At 36.4% G+C, this 21568-nt stretch overlaps 1 protein-coding gene across 23 annotated transcripts in view; it reads left to right on the plus strand.

Annotated features, from left to right (window-relative positions):
• PTPRD (protein tyrosine phosphatase receptor type D) overlaps window positions 1–21568 on the plus strand; it is a 2527413-nt gene that overhangs the window by 667240 nt on the left and 1838605 nt on the right. For all 23 annotated transcript variants that reach the window (XM_070794551.1, XM_070794552.1, XM_070794555.1 and 20 more), the window contains exon 3: window positions 6077–6147. The gene's annotated coding sequence lies outside the window, so the exon portion shown is untranslated. The remainder of the gene's footprint in view (window positions 1–6076; window positions 6148–21568) is intronic.

Below are 21568 nucleotides of genomic sequence, written 5' to 3' on the forward strand. Positions count from 1 at the left end.
ATAACCAGAGTGATAGGAAGAAAACTAATTCTGTAGTGGAATTGTCAATATGGAGGTCATTGGCAGCTTCAGTTGTAGCAGTGTCCATGCCTAGATCTCTGAGAAAGTGCATAAGCCCTGAAGAGATGTGAAAATAGTACAGGCAAACTACTTTCTAAGAGGGGATGATGAGAAGCAGAAAATAGAGAAAAATGATAGCTATACAGAATGCCAAGTTTAGAAGGGTTTCGTTTGTTTGCCTTATTTTCCCTTTTCTTTTAAAATACTTAATTTCAGCTGTCTTTCAAGTTCCTGTCCATGGAATCATTTTCTAGATACTACAATGGCAACAAAACAAAACATCTTCATGTATGTAAGATACCTGACATGATTTCCAACAGATGATTTTTGCCCTCTCAAGTATTAGAAGTCTATTCCCATGGGAAACTTGTCTTAATTAAACCATTCACTGAGTGTAAAATAAATGTATTTGTTTCCTGTTTCAAAAGAATATTTATATAGTTTGTGGAAACCTGATCAAATTTCTTTTTTTTTTTAAATTTTATTTTATTTTTAAACTTTACATAATTGTATTAGTTTTGCCAAATATCAAAATGAATCCATCACAGGTATACATGTGCTCCCCATCCTGAACCCTCCTCCCTCCTACATTTATAAGTGGTCTTCTGCTACTGTTTGATATCTGACTAGTCAATTCACATTTTGTGGTGGAGTTATCATCTGATGCGACTCTTGAATTCTGACAAGCTCTCTGGTGGCTCAGATGGTAAAGAATCCCCTGTAATGCAGGAGACCCAGGTTTGATCCCTGAGTCAGGTAGATCCCCTAGAGAAGGGAATGGGTACCCACTCCAATATTCTTGTCTGGAAAATTCCATGGACACAGAAGCCTGGCGTGCTACAGTCCACGGGGTCACAAAGAGTCCGCATGACTGAGTGACTAACACTTTCACTTTCACAAAAATCAGTCTTAGAATGTTTAGCTAGACCTATCTTTCCAGAAACATCAGTGAATTAAGCATGATGTGTAACACTTTGGTCATCATGTAGCTGGAAACAGGCTACCGATTTGTGTGTCCGAGATCCCAAGATGTCATGGCAAAAGGGATGGACACAGATCTTAGAAAGCAGAGATGCTGCTACTGTATGTACACTGTCCACTCTAACCCGCTCTAGTTCTTATCAAAAGCATTAATAAATTAATCTGAGTTTTTGAAATATCTAATACTGAATTTGTTTGAAAGATACGCAATATTAGTGGCAGTTGGTATGCTGTCAGCTGCCTATGAATATCTAAAAGTGGACCTTATTTTAGACCTACAGGCTAGCAGGAATCTGCAATGATCATTTATGAAACATATTCCATCCCATGATTTAGATGGGTACATATATACTCCTATTTTTTAAACACAAACGGATGAAGATATAAGCTTTCTGGTTCTTGGACAGTGCTCTATAATTAATCATCAGAAGCATGCTGCCTTGCTTCTTTATATACACTTCTCTTTATTTGCAATACATTTTTTAATTTTTTTTTTTACAAAATACATTATTATTAATTTGAAAAGCCATTAATTAAGAGTTTCATTGATATGAGAATCAAGTTGTCAGAGCTGGGCAATATAAAATTTGGAATGGAGGAAGTGGACTGTCAGGCGGATCTAGAGTTTTCAGTTAGCAGGGACAGAGGTGATAAAGGTTTTGCTTTGAGGGCATATTAAGAGGTTAATTTGAGATTAACCTGGGTAGGGTAGTAAGAAGACTGAGAAAGCTGAGACAGATTAGGAGAAGAGTCAAAGGCAGGGACAGATATTTATGATTTAAGGGAAGATTAGAAATTAAATAGGAGATTATTATAGGAAAAATCAAATTTCAGTGTGATACAGAGTTAGTTTTAACTTTATGAATTGAGGCCAGTTGGTTGCTTGATTATATTTTATGACCTTTTTATGAAAGCATTGTACTATATGTATATTTTCATTATATGTATCTTTTATCAGATAAGGTATGTTAACTATCTGTATCCTTTATTACAAGGGGCTAAAGAATTTTCAAAATGAGTACACATACTTTTTTAAAACATTTTACTTACTTTATTGTATATTTTTATAACCCTCAGAAATTCCTTCTTTTTTTTTATTTCATTACAGATCAGAAGGCATACTTAATACATTTTACCTTTTCCCCAATATTGTATGTCTTCTTAACTGTTGGTATTTGTTACCTATTCATAGTCAGTTTTAGTGATCCAAGAATTCAAATCAGTGACCATGAGATAAAATTTAATTTGTAACACTGATGTTCATTAATTTTTTTAAAGAATAATTAGTGTGTATGAAGATTAGTGATGACCTTCTAAATTTTTAATGGCATATCTTATGTAAGTAAGGACCTTAAATAGCATTCACACACCCACACCACACCCACACATTGTTCTTGTTTGTCTGTGCATGTTCTGGAGAAGAGTCTATTATTCACTTTTTCTGTGAAAACTAAAAGCAAAATAAGAAGTGCCAGAGAATGATAATAGTGTAGCACAAAAGAAATAAAGCAAAAAGAAATAACAGGACACCCAGCTTCAAAAAACAGAAGAAAAACCCAAGGTTTTTTTTTTTTTTTTTTTTTAATTTGGCCATGTCATGCAGCATGTGGGACCTCGTTTCCCTGACCAGGGTTTGAACTTGAGCCCCCTACATTTAGAAGCACAGAGCCTTAACCACAGAACCACCAGGGAAGCCCCCACAAGTTCTTCTAAAAACAACTTGAGTAAAACTGAGCAATGGATTCAATGTGCTTGAGACTCATTTTTTCCTAAATTTTAAAAGGGGAGAATGTTATTGGCAATAATCTCAAAGTTAAATGCATACTATATATTTTTTTAAAGTGGTTTTTTTAAGACTCACTGGAACTTCCCTGGCAGTAGAGTGGTTAAGACTCAACTTCCACTGCACCAATTCAACCTCTGATCAAGGAAGTAAGATCATGTGTGCTGTGAGGTGTGGCTAAAAAAAGAAAAAGACATAACAGCTTGTAAATCAGCTCCTAGAAACAAAAAGTAGCAGTATTCCCATGAATAAGTTTTGAACCCCCCCATCTTTAAATATTGCTTTAATATCTGAAACATGCACAGTTTATCGAACAATGTTGGCTTAGGGAAATGTGAAATTCATAGCACTAAAAGCTCAAAATCACACTGTTGTTACAGATGCTGTATTTGTTAATATAAAAATGCTTAAGATGTTCAAGAGCAGAGAGGTAAAGGTCAAATTTAAAAGCTCTTTTAAATCTTACCTAAAGTTAAATTCCATAATTTAAATTCTAAAGTAACAAAAATGTTTGATAATGTTGAATGCCTATGTTAATATCTAGAAATAAAGTTTTTTTTTCTTTTTAAACTCCCAAATGTAATTCTATATCTAGATAATGTTTTTATAACATTTTACTTGTTTCAGTTCAGTTCAGTCTCTCAGTTGTGTCTGACTCTTTGCGACCCCAAGAATCGCAGCACGCCAGGCCTCCCTGTCCATCACCAACTCCCGGAGTTCACTGAGACTCACGTCCATCGAGTCAGTGATGCCATCCAGCCATCTCATCCCCTGTTGTCCCCTTCTCCTCCTGCCCCCAATCCCTCTCAGCATCAGAGTCTTTTCCAATGAGTCAACTCTTCGCATGAGGTGGCCAGAGTACTGGAGTTTCAGCTTTAGCATCATTCCTTCCAAAGAAATCCCAGGGCTGATCTCCTTCAGAATGGACTGGCTGGATCTCCTTGCAGTCCAAGGGACTCAAGAGTCTTCTCCAACACCACAGTTCAAAAGCATCAATTCTTCGGTGCTCAGCCTTCTTCACAGTCCAACTCTCACATCCATACATGACCACAGGAAAAACCATAGCCTTGACTAGATGAACCTTTGTTGGCAAAGTAACGTCTCTGCTTTTGAATATGCTATCTAGGTTGGTCATAACTTTCCTTCCAAGGAGTAAGTGTCTTTTAATTTCATGGCTGCAGTCACCATCTGCAATGATTTTGGAGCCCCAAAAAATAAAGTCTGACACTGTTTTACTTGTTTACATGGGTTCTAAAACTGCCTTTAGTATTTTGGGGAAGGGATGTGATCAGGAAATTCTTTAGGAACTGCTGCTGGCTTTTAAAAAAAAAAAAAGGAAGAAGTCAGTTTCACATTTCATCAGTGTGTAAAAAGTTTTCTTATTCCTTCCTTCTGGAATTCCCTTCCCCCTTTAACTAGAATATGTGACTTGTAGACACAGGTAGCATGTAATTGTAGTTAGAATAAAAGGCTCTGAGTCAGACTTCCTGCATTTAAATTCCAACTCTACCATTTTTGATTAGGAGGCTGTTGGAAAGTAACTCAAAAATCTCTTTCCTTTAGGTTTCTTACCTGAAAGGAAGAGAAATCAATGAATTCTACTTCATTAGTTTGCATTAATCATGAAAAAAAAAAAAAGATCAACAATATACAAAAGACATCTGGCACATAGGAATTACTCAATACACATTATTTGCTTAACTTAAGTTCTTTGTAAGTTCGGCAGGAGGTTCCAGAAATGACTTGTTAGATTTTAACATTATTCACTAAAGCCATGTAGAATAAATTAGTTTCAATATAATATTCTGTTAGTCCTGAGCGAGAACTGTTTGTCAAATTAGACAGAAGAACAGCCCCTTCCTTTCAAAACCAGAAGTTGTTTTTTAGTCAGTCAAAAGAGATTTTGACATTGATCATTTTAGATGTAGCGTATAGTATCAAGACTTTTCCATCAACTAAGTAATATATATCTCTCTACCTATCTATACACAAATGTACTATATTTATATAAATATAATTTTCCCTGCTTAATCCAGTCTACTCAATTCTGAATTTCTGAATATACACAAAATTAATAGAACTTTATTGCTGTTCCAGTGAACTAAAGATGTAATTGAAAAAAGGTACATATGTGAAAATGCATGATGGAGTATGTGTTAATACTAAAACAAGTCTATGAATGCAAAAAAGATTATGGCTCCATACATTAGGTGAGTTCAGAGTTTGGTTTAGAAAGAATGAATAACATTTGGACAGGCAGCAAAGGAACATTTTAGGAAGAAAGAAACATAAAAAGCCTGGTTGTCTGAGGGAAGGGATATTTGGGTCAGACATAAGTGATCATGATGAACCTTAAATGCTTAGTTCTTTGTGTTTAGTAAATGGTAGAAATTTTGCCATTTGTGATTTATTTTTGGAACTTAGGAGCACATGACCAATCAATCATTAAGCAGTTGATGGGACCACCTGATCTTTGTCACCCAGTTCAATTTTCTGCTGTTAGATGTGTGATTTAAAGTTAAATATTTAATTGTCTATGATTTTTCTTTGAGTTGGGCACTTCAGGTGACTTCATCAGTTAACTTGTTTATCCTGTAAGCTGACTCACTTAAGGTTTTTGGTGTACATGGTTTTTTATAGTTATGGCCTCATTATTTTGTGTTTAGTATTGTGCTGTAAATTTGAAAGTCATTATGATCCTAGAATACAGCAGTCACTTGGGTATGCGGCAAGAGTTCCATAGATAATAAACATACTTTGATAAACAACACTTTTTTAATCTATAAGAAAACATATATAATTAGTAGTATATCAATAAAAATTGTGAATAGTTAATTTTATTATGTAACACAGAACAAAAATGTATGTAACATCTTATATATAAAATATTTTTTAAGTAACTTCTCATTTAAGAAAAGAACATGGTGTTTGTGGTTAATTAATGAGTAGTTTCTTATAGCATGAACTTTTATGTCAGAAAAAATTAAGGATTATATTTGCTCTTTAAATATTTTCTTTAAAAAGAATTTTAAAATTTTAAAAAATGGATTATAATACTTTCCATCAAGGAAATAATATAAACACCTTTTTGATGTTTTTTTTTTTTTCAAAATATTAGTCAATTCCATTAATCTATAAAGTGTCAATTATTATTGTGCTCCTTTTTCATCCCATCAATTGATTTAGATTTGACATCCTATAACTGCCAAAAAATGTAAATTAAAAATATGTTTCCTATTTTTTTCCTTTCAGGGAAATCTTGAGGAGTTGGACACTTTTCTTCCTCCAGCATTAGTTATTTTGTGGGAGGAGGCTGTACACTGGTAAGTCTCACTCATTCTAATGGCTCTTTCTAAAATTTAGCTAATAAAGTTGTGACTTGATGGTAATATAGAATAGGTAGGATTAAAGACACATCAATATCATTGCTTGACTAATTAAAGAATGACTTTTTTCGAACAAAAAAAATCATTTTTTGATTTTTGTTTTTATTTTATTTTATTTTTTTATTTTTTAACTTTACAATATTGTGTTGGTTTTGCCATATATCAGCATGAATCCGCCACAAGTATACACGTGTTCTCCATCCTGAACCCTTCTCCCTCCTCCCTCCCTGTACCATCCCTCTTGTATTTCATTTTGGCTGCCCTGAGTCTTTGTTGCTGCATGTGGGATTTCTCTAGTTAACGCAAGCAGGGGCTACTGCCTATTTGTGATGTGCAAACTTCTCATTGAAGTAGCTTCTTTTGTGGAGTATGGGCTCTGGGCTTGTGGGCTTCAGTAATTATGGCATGAGGGCTCAGTAGTTGTTGGCTCGTGGGCCCTAGAGTGCAAGTTTAGTAGCTGTGGAGCACGGGTTTAGTTGCTCTCAGCATGTGGGATCTTCCTGGATCAGGGATTGAACCTTTGTCCCCTGCATTGGCAGGTGGACTCTTTAACCACTGGACCATCTGTAATTGTTCAGTAGCTAAGTCATGTCTGACTGTTACCCCATGGACTGAAGCATGCCAGGCTTCCCTGTCCTTTACCCTCTCCAGGAGTTTGCTCAAACTCAATTCTATTGAGTTGGTGATGCCATCCAATCATCCATCCTTTGTCACCCCGATCTCCTCTTGCCCTCAGTCTTTCCCAGCATCAGGGTCTTTTCCAGTGAGTCAGCTCTTCACAGCAGGTGTCTGAAGTATTGAAGCTTCAGCTTTAGCATCAGTCCTTCTAATGAATATTTAGGGTTCATTTCCTTTAAGATTGACCTTCAAAGAAGTCCTCAAACAAAATGTATAACATTGGGATTTCATTTTGGTTTTTAATTAATCTAGTAATAGGAATACCTATAGATGTAAAATTAAAATTATGTGTAGAATGGAAACTAGTAAATTTTTTAAGTATAAAACTGTGGTGGTACTCCTTATAGGTAATTTTTCAGCTATCTTGTTCTTTGATATAGAGTCCTACAGTAGTAATTGAACAAGCGTACATGATGAGGTCTGAGGCTGCAGTCAAATAAAAGCTAATAAGTGCTGTCAGTTTTCTCAACACATGATAGTCATTTTGCATATTGAAATTCATTTTAAAGTTAAATGATTCTTATGTACTTTTATGCCATAAAACCAAATGCGTGTCTTTTTGCCTCAAATCATTTTTTCTTCTGTTATTTATAAATATTATTAACATATTTTGGTATCATGTTTCTGAACAACCTTTCCCCCAACCATCCAATTAATTCTCACTCACACCCACACTCACAGACACATACACACACATACATTTACTTGTTTTATAAATAGTGTCTGTTATATTAACCATTAGTTAATTTTGAACTTTTAATCTACAGTTTTTGAGTCACATTTCACCACTTATGTACTTTAGAGCTATCTCCATGTTTCTGATGAAACATTTCATCAGTTAAAATTGTTAAATATGTACTCAAATATATGTACATTTTTTATGAGTTACATAAATTTGCCATTATCTTTATATACTATTTTATATACAAGTAGTAAAAATATAGAACTCACACTTAGGAAATTTTTAGGGTAAAATGAATATGTATGTACATATGTGTATGTGCATCTGACTCTTTGTGACCCTATGGACTGTGTAGCCTGTCAGTCTCCTCTGTCCATGGAATTCTCCAGTCAAGAATACTGGAGTGGGTAGCCATTCCCTTCTCCAGGGCATCTTCCTGACCCAGGGTTGGAACCCAGGTCTCCTGAATTGCAGGCAAATTCTTTTCTGTTGAGCCACCAGGGAAGCTCACAATGGACATGAGTTTGAGCAAACTCCAGGAGACAGTAAGGGACAGGGAAGCCTGGTATGCTGTAGTCCGTGGACCATGGGGTGAAAGGAGTCAGACACGACTTAGCAACTGAACAATAGCCATATATATATATATATATATATATATATATATATATATATATATTGGAGAAGGCAATGGCAACCCACTCCAGTACTCTTACCTGGAGAATCCCAAGGAAGGGGGAGCCTGGTGGGCTGCCATCTCTGGGGTCGCACAGAGTCAGACAAGACTGAAGCAACTTAGCATCATATATATATATATATATGCTATATATATTAGGCACCTCTGTCCAAGGTAATTCTCCAGGCAAGAATACTGGAGCGTGTTGCTATACTTTTCTCCAAGAGATCTTCCCAACCCAGGGATCAAACCCATGTCTCCCACATTGCAGGCAGACTTTTTACTGTCTAAGCCACCAGGGAAGTCCATGGACTGAAGTCTGCCAGGCTCCTCTGTGCATGGAATTCTCTAGGCCAGAATACTGGAGTGGGTAGTCATTCCCTTCTCCAGGGAATCTTTCCAACCCAGGGATTGAAGGTCTCCCACATTGCAGGCGAATTCTTAACATCTGAGCCACCAGGGAAGCACACCAGTCTAGTAAACTCTATCAGTTTTTTTTAAAAATGAAACAAATGAAGCTTGTGTGACACAACCCAGTGAATCCTGAGTGATTCTCATTAATTATGGCTTTCTTCACAGGCCAGGCACCTGATAGAATAATTCACTTAGACTCAAGAATTCTGGGAGATCAAGTTCTACCTGACCAAGTCATAGCACACAAAATCTAGCTTATCTTGTGTGTGTGTGTGTGTGTGTGTGTGTGTGTGTATGTATATTTTAACCCACTCTTACCAATTTTACTTCTATTCCTGGGCCCCAGAATTTTCAGTGATTTTGCTCTCAAGAAAGAGAATGAGCAGAGTAATCAGTTTTTCTGTTTCATCTTGGATTGAATTTTTCCTGTTCTGAGTTGCCAGCCACTTCATAAAAGTGTCTGAATTGTCTCTTGACGGAATTTTAAAAAAAAGAGGGGCGCAGTTACTTTCCTCCCAGAACACAGAAGAAAATTTAAGAAAATATGTACTCAGATTTGCTGGTGAAAAATCACAAACCATGGAATTCAAGAGTTAAGCTGAAGTGACGTGTGTTGTAACAAGTTGGCTAGTTGTCTGTTTACTGAATAAACAGTGTGTGGTGTTCAAGACACAAGGGACCATTGCTCAAATTTTCAAGATTTTCTAAACTGAAATTTCTCTAATTAGGTAAATTTATCATGGGGATTCCCTCAGTTTCATTATGGAGCCCCCCCACCTCCCTGGGTCATTAAAACGTCTGACCCTTTTCTATGTTTCCCTTTTTGCCACATGTTCCCTCTCAAGACTTTATATTAACCCAATAACTTCTTATGTTTCTTCTATTTTTCATTCTATAACTTTTATGGTTTTGTGGTTGAACTCATCTACTCTCGTAGCTTCAAGGATAATGTATATATAATGATCACATATAGTGATACTCAAATCAGTATGTCGTCTTAGGATCTCATTCCTGAAAGTCAAATCAACATATCTATTTGATAGTGTATACATTTTTCAACTTCTAATATATTAAAATTGAACTCAAAATATCTTCCTGTAAACATCCTTTTGCCTTTCTCATTCCTGTAAATAGAAGTACCATCTACCCAGTTTTCCAAAAAGAAACCTGGCAAGTATCTTGGATTCCTTTCTCAGCTCTCTTATTATAAAACACACAGAATCATGTCAGCGCTTCCTCTGGACAGATGAGAAATACTACCAGAAGTAAGAAAAATGCAATTTGTATTTTTAAACAAGTTTGAAATGTGTTGCTGAAAACTAAATCTATTGAGAGAAGTAAATGATCACTGTAGTCCAAAACAAGGACAAAAATAAAATTCATCCCCAAGTAGGAGCTAATGCTGAAGAATTTTATCGTTAGCCTATTGTGTTTTTACTATAAACTCTAATGTTTTGAATTTTATTTCATTAATACATTAGCATTTCCAACCTACAAATATATATGCATTTATCTTTGTAGAACCATTGTGTCTTTTCCCAATAACTGTGTCGAGTTATTGTTCACTTTTTTTTTATTTTGTGAAATATCAGTGGAAATAAAAATTCTCTTCTAAATAGTCATATAATGCATGCTTCTCATATGTAGTGTTCAAAAACATATATTCATTTTTAATCCTGTTAAATTGATTAGAATATTTGACATACATTTGACTGGGCAATAATCATACTCCAGTTCTTTTCTACACAAAATTAGCATGACTAAAATTATTGTTTGAAAGATGCAGGTGTACATTTCTGCATGTTACTGAGCCATATTTGTGAACTGGGGAATCAATGTTGTCTGAACAAGGTGGAGAAGGTCACATCCTACTCATTTATTTTTACCACAAAATGTAATGCTTATGCTTTCATCTCTACTATTTTATACATCATAATGAAAGTTTTCATCCATTTTCTTGGTATTTCCCTTTTATTACTGGAGGAGACAATTTCATTTACCCTTAGGCTATGATATAATAAACTTGATAATTCATATTGTATTCTCACTTCTATTTAGTTAGTGGAGGACCTCTCCACACCTCCACTTCAGTGTGTGAAATTTTCAGGACTCTGATTCAATATTCCTATCAATTGCCAGAGTGAACTGAATTAATAGAAGGAATTACCCCCTTTCACTTATTCTACCAAGACTGAGTCTCCAGAGGAATGCTTCAGTGTTGCAGACAGTACATCCCCTGGTTTGCTGGCTGTCCTTAATGGGATGTTAAAATCGATTGGAGCAATTTCTCTGTCACCTGAGAAGCCCTGTAGGTTTTGTGGCATGTTCCAATTTCATATCCTTCTCATTCCTTTTTAAAAATTGTACATCATTAACCAAGTGTCTTCCTCACTTATGAGACCACGACTTCCTTTTTCTGAGGAAACAGTTCTTGTAAATGTGTAATATACCTGGAATCCAGGCCAATACACCAGTGTTTGTGTCAAAGCCATGGCGGATAATATTGCAAATGACGTAAGGCTAAGAGTGCGTGTTTGCAGTAACAGTGCTCCTGTATTGAGGAAACACTGCCCCCTTGTGAAGGCCACTTTATCCTTGTGAATACTTTGAAAATTAAGCACAGACTATGACATAAAATACACAAAAGCAACTTTATTTTTGTCTATGAGTATCTACTACATTCACCCTCAGCCTGATTATTTCCCTGCCCCTTGAGAAACTCAAGCAGGCATCTTGACATTTCTGCAACTTTACGATGGTAAAAATGGCCACGATCAATTCAGAATCTTAAAGCAGAGTGTCAACTCATGTCATTTGTCTGGCTTAATGCTGAGACCTCTCAATGTCAGACTGAGCCATTTGCAGACTAGTAATTTAGGAAGGATGAAGCTATAAGCTTTTTCCTCTTTCTCTGTTCAAACCTTATATGATTCATCCTCCTCCAACTTGCCAGTATCTTTAGTTTGGGGGCTTGGTGAGCGAGAAGAGGTACAGGGATCAGCACAGGGTAGGTATGAATACCTGCTAGATAGGCAGGTATTTAAAGTTGTTTGTTTGTTTTTTTTAATCAATACATCTGTGTTTCCTTCAAAGACCCCACCAATCTCTACAGATGGTACATCAGTATCTTCTTTGCAAGTAGCAAACTTTTCTGAGATTCATTGTTTGAACCTTTTTCAGTACTTTAGACATCAGGTCTTATCTCTAGCTTTTCCTCCTTGAGCTCTATTCACGATACTGCCCTCCTTTCAGACAGAATCCTTATTTCATTCTATTTCTCAAGTGGGAAGGTTAAATGCCCCCCAGTTTGTAGCACAGTTATCCAATGCACTGAATGGTCTCCTTAGAGTCACACTCTCTTAATTTAGGATTGGGAGATTATACCCAAATTCCTGAAAAGTCAGTGGGAGAAGATTATAGCACAGCTCTCTCCAAGGAAATACTTTTCAAATGTTATTCAATTCCTTATTTTAATGTGAGTGAGGGATTTTAAATTTACCTAAATTTTAAGTTACCTAAAATTCATCTGAATTTTGCATCTATTTGGACTGTGGTCAGCCAAAATGCCCATTCTAATTCCTTCTTAGATACACAGAGACAGCCTGAAAGAAATATGCATTTTCCCAAGATCAGTGTTGACTAGAGAAAATCTATTAAGAAAGTCAGTTCAAATCTGGCTGTCAAATAATTTGTGTTATGGTTATATTCAAATATATGTGTTGTCACATCATTCTCAGGTGAAATTGCTTAATAATCATAAAGTGTCAAAATTTCTATAAGGAGTTTGGAAAAGTTGCAAATGATTATATCAGAGGTGAAACACTTAGAATTAGCATATTGGTACATCTGCAGTGATGAATATAATACAGCATTTATCATTTCTTTCAAGTACGACATTATGAGTTAATTGTGCAATTACTATGAAAGGGTTTTGAATTTGTAGTCCATAAAAGGTTGACATTTCTAAGGCGTGTTATTTTCTCAAGGTACTAGACATTCACATTGATCAGTAAGATTTAACAAATAACAAATAGAATTTCTTTTCAGAAGGAAAACTACCTTCCAGGTTCAGAAGCAGTCAGGCTATAGAAACTTCTATTTATAAAATCTTGTGTGAACTTTCTCTGGAATAAATTTTAAAAGCATTATTTAAATATACATATTAATACTTTAAATATGATGACAAGATTTAATTACATATTTCTAAAATATTTGTTATCTTTCATGAAATATATCTCATGACAGTGACAATGCAAATATTACTTAAACAAAACATTTGGAAATACATTTTAAAATGACTGGACATATGAGTCTTGTCCATATAAAGACAAGGATGTACAATATGACTGAGAGTAAGTAATGCACTTTTTTAGTGTTGACATGAAACAAACAGTCTATCAGATATTTCCCAGAAAAGACACATTTATTTGGCATCAGCAGAAAATTGCAGTTTTTTGGTCTGCAGCCGTGGGGAGACCAAGTCTAAGTTCCCCAGGGCAAAAGAAGAAGAAGCTTTTGCAGAGAAGAAAAGGAAGTTGGAATGGCTATAGTAAGTATGTGGCTTTTCATGGGCTAAATCTTTGCCAGGAAAGGAGTCTTCTTTGTGTTGGGCTCTGCTATTGTTACAGTTCATGAGAGCTCCCTCTTTTGATCTCACAACTCTGTGTAATTAAGGTTTTTGTTATTCAGTTCAGTTCAGTCGCTCAGTTGTGTCCAACTCTGCAACCCCATGAACCGCAGCATGCCAGGCCTCCCTGTCCATCACCAACTCCCGGAGTTTACCCAAACTCATGTCCATGGAGTCACTGATGCCATCCAACCATCTCATCCTCTGTCATCCCCTTCTCCTCCTGCCCTCAATCTTTCCCAGCATGCGGATCTTTTCCAATGAGTCAGCTCTTTGCATCAGGTGGCCAAAGTATTGGAGTTTCAGATTCAACATCAGTCCTTCCAATGAACATCCAGGACTGATCTCATTTAGGATTGACTGGTTGGATCTCCTTGCAGTCCAAGGGACTCTCAAGAGTCTTTTCCAACACCACAGTTCAAAGGCATTAATTCTTCAGCGCTCAGCTTTCTTTATAGTCCAACTCTCACATCCATACCTGACCACTGGAAAAAACCATAGCCTTGACTAGACAGACCTGTGTTGGCAAAGTAATGTCTTTGCTTTTTAATATACTGTCTAGGTTGGTCATAACTTTCCTTTCAAGGAGTAAGCATCTTTTAATTTCATTGCTGCAATCACCATCTGCAGTGATTTCGGAGCCCAAAAATATAAACTCAGCCACTGTTTCCACTGTTTCCCCATCTATTTGCCATGAAGTGGTGGGACCGGATGCCATGATCCTAGTTTTCTGAATGTTGAGCTTTATGCCAACTTTTTCACTTTCCTCTTTCACTTTCATCAAGAGGCTCTTTAGTTTTCTTCATTTTCTGCCATAAGGGTGGTGTCATCTGCATATCTGAGGTTATTGATATTTCTTCCAGGAGTTTTGATTCCAGCTTGTGCTTCTTCCAGCCCAGCATTTCTCATGATGTACTCTGCATATAAGTCAAATAAGCAGGGTGACAATGTACAGCCTTGACGTACTCCTTTTCCTATTTGGAACCAGTCTGTTGTTCCATGTCCAGTTCTAACTGTTGCTTCCTGACCTGCATACAGGTTTCTCAAGAGGCAGGTCAGGTGGTCTGGTATTCCCATCTCTTTCAGAATTTTCCACAGTTTATTGTGATCCACACAGTCAGAGGCTTTGGCATAGTCAATAAAGTAGAAATTAAGTTCTTATTAATACATTAGTTAAAATGAAAATACCTAGAGCATACAAATTAAAGCTCTCATTATGAACAAATGTATATTTGAAACAATTACCAACTATTGTTTTGAAGCATTAAACATTAAAATAGTATTTTACTGAAGAATGAACATTGGTATATTTATCATGAATGCAAATAATTTCTTACTTTTCTTAAATGGACATTTTTTCTTTTCTTTTTTAGGACCTAAAGGCATCTTAAGCATTTTTACTTAAGCTCTAACATGTGATGTATTATAGTAATTGATTGGTAGTAGCCAATAAAATACTTTTAGTAGTTAACTACTAAGACTAGAGCTTTTAGATAATTCTATACTTTATGAAAAAAATTTGTTCAGTTTGAGGTGTGACAATAAAATACATGAGAAATTTGCATGGAGATAATACAAGAAAGATCAATAAACATGAAGTTTGGTGAAATATGTGAAGGTAAAAACATACAAGTTAGATTTATTTAGAGAAAAGAGGTAAAGCATTTCTTTCTTCAAGTATATGGTAGAAATTATGTGCAGAATTGTTTTCATTGCCAGCAAACATAAACAAGAGTCTTTGCTTTTAAATATAAATATATGAGATGGTTAGACAGCATCAATGACTCAATGGACATGAATTTGAGGAAACTCCTGGAAATAGTTCTGTTGTCCATGGGATTACAAAGAATTGGACACGACTTAGTGACTGAACAACCACAACAGCCCCACTACACAGACATGTGTGTTTATGGCACGGCTGGGGGATCCCAGTCTCCTTTTCCAATGAAAGCCCTGATGTCCTATTTACTAGAAAAGCTTGTGGAAAGACTGGAATGTAGCCTACGTATGGATTTTGTTTTATATGGAAATCCAGAGATGAGATTTTTGAGCATCCTTTTTAATGGAACTAGAATATAGAGTATTGACATTTATAGATATTCAAAATTCTTAAAGTAAAGAACTATTGAAACATCATAGTCTGATGTCTAAAGGGAAAAAAATGAGACTGTGTCTGTTATACATGTGAAATTATCAGTCCTAATTAGATTAGTCATAACAGTGAGATATATATATATATGTGTGTGTGTGTGTGTGTGTGTGTGTGTGATTTTCAAAAATATGATTGGGTTTATTTGTTTTTTGATTAATGTCAAAAAACATTAATGTAGGGATTCCCTGCCTACATTAACGGGTGAAAAATACCTCTTTATTTTATTTCACATCTTCCCTGGTGGCTCAGATGGTAAAGAATCTGCCTGCAATGGAGTAGACCCTAGTTTGATCCCTGGCTCTGGAATATCCCCTGGAGAAAAGACTCGCTACCCACTCTGGGGTATTCTTACCTGGAGAATTCCATGGACAGAGGACCCTGGTGGGCTACAGTCCATGGAGTCACAAAGAATAACTTGAATTTTGGACAAACTTCCAGTACAAGATAGTTTTCTGAGATTAAAAAAAAAAAAATGCCATCCAAGGACAGCTTTATATAAAGCTGTTATCAGATTTCTTTTTTTTTTTTTTTTTTTGAGGCATAAGAAATACTGAAACATAAAACATGTTAAAGAAACAGCCTAATTACAACCATATAATTCAATAGGCTTTCTGCTCTATAATAGTGAATTATTGAGAACAGGAAAGCAATTAATGGAAGAAATCATTTCTAAAATGGGTATTCAGCATTTGGCTCTAGTTTATGGCATTTTATTCATTCTAGTGCCTAAAATAAAATGTAGTAAATGTAAATCTTCTGCTGCATAATCTACGTAAACTGTAATAAATTAGTTTAATGATTTTACTTTTAGTTTAAAATGAAAGACCCAGTGTGTAAACTTGTATAGGGTGATTTTAATTTGTGCAGTACAAGGGCCCGTGGCATCATTTCCCTTCCTGTTATTTCCTGTTGTAGGTACCAATATTCTTGTCGGACAACATGCAGATATAAAAGGGAAAGTAATTCTCTGTTGCTTTAACTTAGCAAACATTTATTCATTGTCTACTGCACATGCTAATAAATTAGAAAGCTATCTATGAAGTATGAGAGCAGTGTATCAAAACCAAGTAAGAGGCATGAGACCAAAATTGCCTTTAAAATAGGGATTTATTGTCAGACACAGATGCAAGGAGGTGCACATTTCTAGGTTGGTTTAATTCTGTGACACACATGTCATGGAAGATTCTGAAAAATTCCTTCCTGAAGCTCTGCTTTCCTTAGCCAGTGGTCTTTCATTCTTAAGTTTATTCCCTCATGGTCACAGGATGACTTATCTGCCAATATCTAATTTTCTAATACTAGACACTGTCTTTTGAAACCTCCCCGCAGACTCTCTCGAGTGCCACTGACCACATTTGGAAAGCACATTTAGAGAGATTAAGCATCTCACATTTTGATATTCTGTAATGGAAGATGGATTTATCAGAATACAAGTGTGTGTGGAGAGCCAATGGCAGTAAGATGAGAAAACAGCAATATTTGATACAAGAGGCAATACAGATTGCTATGCTTTCCAGAGTTTAGAACTGTATTAATGTCTATACATGTAGTAAAACTTCACAAAGGGGATAATACTTGCAAGAGAGAGCATGAATGACAGTTTTCAGATAAAACAAGGGATTCATAAGTAGCTGGAGTTATTAAAAAATAATATTCTCCATTCATATGTATACTAAGTGACTAGTATCTATTTCTCAGAATATTCTTGTGGCATAATAAATGTGCCACTCACATATATTTTTGTTTGTTAAATAATAACAGACAATATAGATATGCTTCTTATGGGTATTGCATTGTGTTGGGCCAAAATTGTTGGTTCATTTTAAGCAGGAAAAAAAAAAAAAAAAAACAGAACAAAAAACATGACCCAATAAAATAGAAGCAAACTTTTTACTATTTGACTAAAAATGGTTCCTCTTTCAAAGTAGGAATTATTTATTCTTTAAAATAATGAATCTCTAACTTTTCCAAATGACAAAATTAGGATGATTATAACTTCAATCTCTATATTCAATATCTGAGGCAGAATTCAATATAACAAAGTTAAAATTACTGTATCAAGTATCATTAACACATTATATGCATTCATCTTTTTAAACATTGACTCACAATGATAATAAGAAGGTTGTCCCATCCTACAAATTCAAAATTTGAAGTAGAAATCAGTCAGAAATTTGGCATATTCAGTTTTTCAGTTCCTCAATCTCTTAGTTTCCTGTCTCACTTCATCTAGTCTAGATGGTTTAAACTTAGACCTGAAAGAAAGCTTCAAATTTTTCTGAAGAAAATAAAAGAATATCTCTGCATTATTGAGATATGTAGGATTCTAAAACAAGATTTTGAAAAATAAACTACAATTGATGTAGGGAGAGATTCATATTTTTATAGCAATAAAATTAGAAACATGTTTTTAAAAAGTCTTCTTGCTCCATAAAGAAAATAAAAAGTGAACCCCAGACTTTATTCAAGACATAGAACTAACAAACAGCATGACCTATAAAAACTTTTGCAAGTGGTAAGGAAAAGGACAAGCCAACAGCAACAAAAAATAGAACAGCTTATGAGCAGGAATTTCACAAGTGAATGATTTATACTTATATGAAAATATGCTTTCAGTATCTCTATGTCTACCACATTGATAAACCTAAAAAATCTGGCAACATTACTAATTGTTAGTGAAGATGTATAACAATGGAAATGTTTTATATACCTTGCTTGGAGGAACGTAGACTGAGACAATCAGTCTAAAAACCATTTTGGCATTTTCTAAAGGGGCTAAAGATATGCTTAACCCATGATAAGAAATTTTCATTCCTAGGAACATATCCTAAAGCAGTGCTTAAAAATGTGCAACAGAGATTAATTCTGATAATGGTCCTAGCAGCATTGTTTGCACTATAAACAGACAAATCCAGAAATGGTCTACAGGTTTGTTCACTTTAAACTTTCATAGTGAATAAGTATCTTATAGAGAGATTCTCTGAGATTGTATAAACATCCTCTTCTTTCTCAAACTTCCATCCACTGCTTGTAGCCTCCATTCATGATTTTAGAACTCCATTATTTCCTCTGGATTTATTACTTTGCATTCTGTTATATGCCTTCTGGTTTCCCTAGTAGCTCAGTTGGTAAAGAATCTGCCTGCAATGTTGAAGACCTGGGTTCTATCCCTGGGTTGGGAAAATCCCCTGTAATAGGGATAGGCTACCCACTCCAGTATTCCAGATAATTTGGTCAGGATGAAAACATAAAGAAAGTTTCCACACTTGTTTAAGAACCTTAAAATTTGGGGGGGCTTCCTTGGTGGCTCAGTGGGTAAAGCGTCTGCCTGCAATGCAGGAGACCTGAGTACAATCCCTGAGTTGGGAAGATCCCCTGGAGAAGGAAATGACACCCGACTCTGATACTCTTGCCTGGAAAATCCCATGGACGGAGAAGTCTGGTAGGCTACAGTCCATGGGGTCACAAAGAGTCTTCACTTTCACTTTCATTCTGTTATAATGAAGAAACTTCCTATCACTCTCTCTATCATCTATTTAGACACACTGATTTATTTTTCATTCAAACAGTTATAACCCATTATTCTGAATAGACTGTGTGTGCTGTCTCTTCAGTTCTGTCTGACTCTTTGTGACCTTGTGGACCATAGCCCACCAGGCTCCTCTGTCCATGGGATTTTCCTTGAAAGCATACTAAGGTGGGTTGCCATGCCCTTTTTCAGGAGGTCTTCCCAACCAGGGATTGAGCCCGGGTATCCTGCATTACAGGTGAATTCTCTACTACTGAGGTACCTGGGAAGCCCATTCTAAATAGATTAAGTAAATATGTTTCAAAAGAAATTTTAATGTCACTAACAGCAGAAAAGCATAATCCTAAAACTTGTTAAAATTTCCATCTACAAACCATCCCAAATTACATCCATATTGTTGGAGATGCTCTCAAATGGTTTCACAGGAATCAGTTCAGTTTAGTCGCTCAGTCATGTCTGACTCTTTGCCATCCCAAGGACTGCAGCATGCCAGGTCTCCCTGTCCATCACCAAATCCTAGAATTTACTCAAACTCATGTCCATTGAGTCAGTGATGCATCCAACCATCTCATCCTCTGTCATCCCCTTCTCCTCCCACCTTCAATCTTTCCCAGCATGAGGGTCTTTTCAAATGAGTCAATTCTTCACATCAGGTGGCCAAAGTTTTGGAGTTGCAGCTTCAACATCAGTCCTTTGAAAGAATATTCAGGACTTATTTCCTTTAGGATGGACTGGTTGGATCTCCTTGTAGTCTGAGGGACTCTCAAGTGTCTTCTCCAACACTACAGTTCAAAAGCATCAATTCTTTGGAACTCAGCTTTCCTTATAGTCCAACTCTCACATCCACATCTCACATTCACAGGACTAAAACAATCAAAAATGGCTTGGCAAGGTAGTCTTTACTTCTACAGAAGGGTGTGTGAGACTCTTAAAGCTAAGAGCGAGGGCTTTCAAGAAGATCATATGGGGTGGTTGCAAAAGGAGGGACTCCTTTTTCTGCCTGGAAGCTTCCAATGGAAGTTAGTTAACTCCTTACATGCCACTATTCATTTAGGAGAAAAGGCCCTCCAGCCATAGGAGTGAGGACCTCTTACCTTAACTGGAGGTCTTCTGGAATCTGAGACTGGGCCGCGTGAGCTTTCTGCTGAGTTCATTTTTCGCTGTCCTGGTTTCCAGCACGATGGGCCTTCCCCTGCACTGGGTTTCTTCGCCTTCTGCTTCTAGCGCGGGAGCTTCGCTGAGTTGGGCTCCTGTTGTGCTTGGCCTCTTCCACGTAGAGGTTGTTTCAGCCAGGTTAAACCCGAGTCACGGTACCATAGATGTCACGCGAGTGTATGTTCCTCGGTTCTTTGTCTCGTCACAACAAAGATTTGGAGCGACGGACATTAAAGCCCTCGGCGTGTCACAGCTCTTGGGTCTTGGACAAACCGTGCTACAGCTCTTAGGCAAATCAGTGTTACAGCTCTATTTTATTTAGAAGATAGCAGGAGAATCCAAGACTTGAAGAGAAGAGAGTGGAGGAGTGCGTGGGGAGGGAGGGAGAGAGAGTGAGAGAGAGAGAGAGAGAGAGAGAGAGAGAGAGTGCATGCATGCGGGAGAGAGAGTCCGAGAGAAAGCGCTTTGGCTCCTCCTTTTATATGTTTTTTCCTCCACCTGGGCCTGCCCTATGCAAATTGGGCTTAGCCAGGAGTGCTGTTTGTTCTGCTTGAAGTCTTCACTCTGGTCCTTGGACCTTCCTTGTCTTTTAGCCACCGCCATTTTGGACTCCTTTTCCCTATTCTACCTACCTAACAGCAAGGTAGTCTTTACTTCTACAGAAGGGTGTGCTACAGGCAAAGGTCTGGGAACAAGCACACAGAGTGGGAAATCCTCTCAATTTTTATCCCTGAGAAGCAGGTCCCCCACCCTGGCTCTTCATACATTGAGGACCACAGAGTAACAATATTTCCCAGATGTTGCCTAAGTCTTTATTGGATGATTGATAACTATTTCCCCCACCCTTTTAGTTCTTTGTGCATGTCTAGGATAAAGCCCACAAATGTAGCCCACCAAAATGTTCTTAGGAGGAAAAAGCATGAGGAAGTGAAAAGAGCAAAGGATTGGTAACTAGCCACCATTTTAGGAATCTTATTTGCAAACCAGCTATATACTTTTCTGTTCAACTGTTCTAAGAATGAATCACTTCTTCATTTCTTATAACTTCTCCTTTGATAGAAAAGACCGTACCTTTCTTACAGATCTTGCCTAATTATATAAAGCCCTTATCAGCTACATATACTTTAATTCAGATTGATAGCAAGCATGTAACAAGGTTCGAGGGACAAGGGCTGACACAAGGTGGAGGTGACTATAGCCTATTGCCTTTTTCGGAAAAGGTAGATCCAACTGATTGTCATGGAAAGGGTGCAGTGCAGTCTACAGGCAAATTAGAGAAAGACATATGAGACACATTTAGTATGAAATTTAGGATTTCTAATTTTGCCTAGGAGTAACCCAGAAATAAAATGTTTCAAAAGAACCTCATAACATTTTACATTTTGAAAACTGTTCAGTTCCTAAATCTCAACAGAGGAGATACATTTTGTAAAATTCTATGATGATGG

This window comes from Bos indicus, chromosome 8 (assembly GCF_029378745.1).
Source record: "Bos indicus isolate NIAB-ARS_2022 breed Sahiwal x Tharparkar chromosome 8, NIAB-ARS_B.indTharparkar_mat_pri_1.0, whole genome shotgun sequence".
In the NCBI taxonomy this organism is placed as follows: Eukaryota; Metazoa; Chordata; class Mammalia; order Artiodactyla; family Bovidae; genus Bos; species Bos indicus.